We start from the raw sequence: 5,198 nt of genomic DNA, 5'->3' as shown, positions 1-5,198 counted from the left end.
ATTTGAATCTATTGTATATCTTTGGATTGCTCAGCACTACCTGCTAAACCAGTACCTTAAATACCCTTTGTGACATCCAGATACAGTGTAGTGTTATGAATGAAAATTATGATGATAATTAACATGCTAGGCAGCTGTAAGTATGGTAAAGTATTACACAGTACTTTTTTATAACACTGTATATATTTAGATGGGGATGCGGTGGCACAGTGGGTTTGGCTGGGTCCTGCTCTCTGGTGGGTCTAGAGTTCGAGTCTTGCTTGGGTACCTTGCAACAGACTGGCGTCCCATCCTGGGTGTGTCCCGTCCTCCTCCAGCCTCACACCCTGTGTTGCTGGGTTAGACTCTGGTTTGCCACGACCCCACTTGGAGCAAACAGTTTCTGTGTGTGTATTTACTGCTAACTTCATGACATTATGCTTAACTAGATTCTGTACAACCATCACAGTTCCTATCTATAAAGGAACACATGTATAGTTAACTGTTAGTTGTTTTTCTTTCAGTTTGTGCTGTCTAACTTTATTAATTACAGACTGTTTTGTCATCATCATCATCATCATCTTCTTCCTCCACTTATCCGGGGCCGGGTCACGGGGGCAGCAGTCCAAGCAGGGTCCTCCAGACTTGCTTCTCCCCGCATACCTCCTCCAGTTCCTCTGGGGAAACCCCAAGGCGTTCCTAGGCCAGCTGGGAGACGTAGTCTCTCCAACGTGTCCTGGGTCTGCCCCGAGGCCTCCTCCCAGTCGGACATGCCCAGAACACCTCACCAGGGAGGCGTCCAGGAGGCATCCGGAACAGATGCCCGAGCCACCTCAACTGGCTCCTCTCGATGCGGAGGAGCAGCGGCTCTACTCTGAGCTCCTCCCGGGTGACTGAGCTCCTCTCCCTATCCCTAAGGGTGCGCCCAGCCACCCTGCGGAGGAAACTCATTTCTGCCGCTTGTATCCGCGATCTCATTCTTTCGGTCATGATCCAGAGTTCATGACCATAGGTGAGGGTAGGAACGTAGATCGACCGGTAAATTGAGAGCTTCGCCTTACGACTCAGCTCCTTCTTCACCACAACAGATCGGTACAACAACAGCATTACTGCGGACGCCGCACCGATCCGTCTGTCAACCTGCCGCTCCATTTTTCCCTCACTTGTGAACAAGACCCCGAGATACTTAAACTCCTCCACTTGAGGGAGCAACTCCCCCCCTAACCCGGAGGGCGCAGTCCACCTTTTTCCAACTGAGAACCATATCCTCGGATTTGGAGGTGCTGATTCTCATCCCCCGCCGCTTCGCACTCGGCTGCAAACCTCTCCAGTGCACGTTGTAAGTCTTGATTCGATGAAGCCAACAGGATCACATCGTCCGCAAAAAGCAGAGACGAGATCCTGCGGCCACCAAAACAGACACCCTCCGTTCCCTGGCTGCGCCTAGAAATTCTGTCCATGAAGATAATGAACAGAATCAGTGACAAAGGACAGCCCTGGCAGAGTCCAGCATGCACTGGGAACAGGTCTGACTTACTGCCGGCAATGCGAACCAAGCTCCTGCTTCGGTCATACAGGGAACGAACAGCCTGTAGCAGCAAGCCCTGAACCCCATAATCCCGAAGTACCTCCCACAGGATGCCACGAGGGACACGGTCGAATGCCTTCTCCAGGTCCACAAAACACATATGGACTGGTTGGGCAAACTCCCATGAACCCTCCAACATCCTAGTGAGGGTATAGAGCTGGTCCAGTGTTCCACGGCCAGGGCGAAAACCGCACTGCTCCTCCTGAATCCAAGGTTCGACTATCGGTCAGATTCTCCTCTCCAGTACCCCGGCATAAACTTTCCCAGGGAGGCTAAGGAGTGTGATCCCCCTACAGTTGGAACACAATCTCCGGTCCCCCTTCTTAAAAAGAGGGACCATCACCCCGGTTTGCCAGTCCAGAGGCACCGTTCCCGAACTCCACGCAATGCTGCAGGAGCGTGTCAGCCAAGACAGCCCCACAACATCCAGAGACTTGGGAAACTCGGGGCGAATCTCATCCACCCCCGGAGCCTTGCCACCGAGGAGTTTTTTGACTACCTCAGCAACTTTGGCCAGGGTAATGGACGAGTCCCCCTCCAAGTCCCCAGCCTCAGCTTTCTCTACGGAAGGCGTGTCGGAGGGATTGAGGAGATCCTCAAAGTACTCCTTCCACTGCCCGAGGACATCCTCAGTTGAGGTCAGCAGCGCACCACTTCCACTGTAAACAGTGTTGGCAGAACACCGCTTCCCCCTTCTGAGTCGCCGGACGGTTTGCCAGAATCTCTTTGAGGCCAACCAAAAGTCTTCCTCCATGGCCTCACTGAACTCCTCCCAGGCCCGAGTTTTTGCCCCGGCGACTGCCAGAGCCGTGTTCCGTCTGGCCCGCCAGTACCCGTCAGCTGCTTCAGGAGTCCCATGAGCCAGCCAGGCCCGATAGAACTCCTTCTTCAGCTTGATGGCATCCCTTACTTCCGGTGTCCACCACCGTGTTCGGGGATTGCCGCCGCGACAGGCGCCGGAGACTTTATGGCCGCAGCTCTGAACCGCCGCCCCAACAATGGAGGTGTGGAACATAGTCCATTCGGACTCAATGTCCCCAGTCTCCCTCGGGACCTGGTGGTGATCAGTTGACAGCTCAGCCCCTCTCTTCACCCGAGTGTCCAAGACATATGGCCGAAGATCAGAAGAAACGACTACAAAGTCGATCATCGACCTCCGACCTAGGGTGTCCTGGTGCTAAGTGCACTGATGGACACCCTTATGCATGAACATGGTGTTTGTTATGGACAAACCGTGACTAGCACAGAAATCCAATAACAACTCACCACTCGGGTTCAGATTAAGGAGGCCGTTCCTCCCAATCACGCCCCTCCAGGTGTCAGTGTCGCTGCCCACGTGAGCATTAAAGTCACCCAGTAGAACGACAGAGTCCCCAGTGGGAGTGCTTTCCAGCACGCCCCCCAGGGACTCCAAAAAGGCCGGGTACTCTACACTGCCGCTAGGCACATAAGCACAAACGACAGTGAGAGACCGTTCCCTGACCCGAAGGCGCAGGGAGATGACCCTCTCATTCACCGGGATAGACTCCAACACATGGCGGCTGAACTGGGGGGCTATTAACAAGCCCACACCGGCCCGCTGTCTCTCACCCTGGGCAACGCCAGAATAGTGGAGAGTATACCCCTAGTCGAGAAGAGTGGTTCCAGAACCCAAGCTGTGAGTGGAAGTAAGCCTGACTATATCTAGATGGTATCTTTCAACCTCCTGCACCAGCTCAGGCTCCTTCCCCGCCAGTGAGGTGACATTCCAAGTCCCAAAAACCAGAGTTGGCGCCCGAGGTTTGGATCGGCCAGGCACTCGGCCCCGACCACCGCCCAAATCACAGCGCACCGGCCCCTTACGGTCTCTCCGGCAGGTGGTGAGCCCACCGAAGAGCGGCTCCACGTCGTGGCTTCGGGCTGAGCCCGGCCAGGCCCCGTGGGCATAGACCTTGTCACCAGGCGCTCGCATGCGAGCCCCCCCCAGGCCTGGCTCTAGGGTGGGGCCCCGGTGGCCCCATACCGAGCGGGGTAAACGAAAGCCTTGGTTTAATTGTCATCATAAGGGGCTTTTGAACCGCACTTTGTCTCGTCTGTCATCCAGGACCTGTTTGCCATGGGAGACCCTACCAGGGGCATATAGCCCCAGGCAACATAGCTCCTGAAATCATTCAGGCACTCAAACCCCTCCACCACGGTAAGGTGGCGGTTCAATGAGGGGCAGACTGTTTTGTTTAACAGGTAAACAAGTAATGCTCTATATGTATATCATTCCAACCAACCAATTTCAACAACCGCTTGTCCCGAGTGGGGTCGCGGCAAGCCGGAGCCTATTCCGGAGACATTGGGCACAAAGCTGAAGGAGCGGGAGGGAGGCACACCCTGGACGGGATGCCAGTCCATTGCAGTGCCACAACTAGTAACCCAGGCAGAGGTACTGGAGCAACTGCAGGGCGAGCACCTTGCTCAAGGGCACTACAGCCAAAGGCAGGGATCGAACCGGCAACCTTCGGAGCCAAAGGCAACCGCCCCTCTGCATATTATAGCTATATTTAATTACACATTTGTTGATTTATTTTTAGAACTAAAGTCAGATAGAAAAGAATGATCAGTAAACAATGGCAATATTACCAGCAGTACTACACCAAGTTCAACATAACTATTAGCATTTTCTACTCAAACCACTATTATTTGTCCCATTCCTGAGCATTCAGTACTTGTCACAGTGCAACTACTGGAACAATACATAAGAAACTGGGAATGAGATTAACGTTCATACATATGTGGCAAAAATAATAAAAATGTGCCGATCCCCAGTTGTATTCTTTGAACGTTCATTTCACCTACAGTATGTATCATTTTGTAGCACTGATCATTCTTTAGATCTACTGCGATTCGTACAGAATGGTTGTGGCTGAAAAGTGCAGTGCCCACACTAATATTGTAACACCTCCTAAAATAGACATGGGGCGGATTCAGTAAGAGAGGCTAATAAAACAACAGTCTTGTAGCGCATGGAGAACCAATAATATACATGGTTTGGGTTCGAACTTATTGAAGAACAGAACTTACCGGGGCTCAGCTGTGCAGTCCCACAGAGAGAGTTCAGCTATGGAGGTGCGTAAAGGGATCCGGGTGCCTCGCCTCTCCTCTTCCGCACGTCTTGCTGGCTGACAGGCAAGCACAACTGCAAGTGGAAAAAAACCTTCCCTGCTAAGATATAGAGACTGCTTGACACTGCTGCTGGCATTCGACCTACACATCAGCCGAGCAACAGCCTTCTAAACAAGCTCTTATACTATGGCCTTACCTCTTTTTTGTTCCGTATGTGTTTTACTGTGGTATTGGTCTTGGGGGAGAGGGTTAATTATTGCTAGAATATTTGATTTTTCAATTTCACAACTCACATTTTGAGGCAAAGAGCAATAAAGGAATACAACTTCTAACCACCACAAAGTGGCACAGAGATTTAACGGCAAAAAACGACAGCTTGTTTTTGGAATACATTTCCTGAGTGACGGCTTTGAACAGCAAGTTTGCTTAAGATGGTGAAATTTTGTGAGACACTGCAACTTTAGCACGAGTGGAGTTCCATCTGTTTGTTTGATTAAGAACTGAGATGTTAATCAAAACCTTTATTCCATACAAATGA

The sequence above is a fragment of the Scleropages formosus genome, chromosome 9 (genome assembly GCF_900964775.1).
Source record: "Scleropages formosus chromosome 9, fSclFor1.1, whole genome shotgun sequence".
NCBI classification, from domain to species: domain Eukaryota; kingdom Metazoa; phylum Chordata; class Actinopteri; order Osteoglossiformes; family Osteoglossidae; genus Scleropages; species Scleropages formosus.
Note: the sequence above shows the minus strand (reverse complement) of the source record.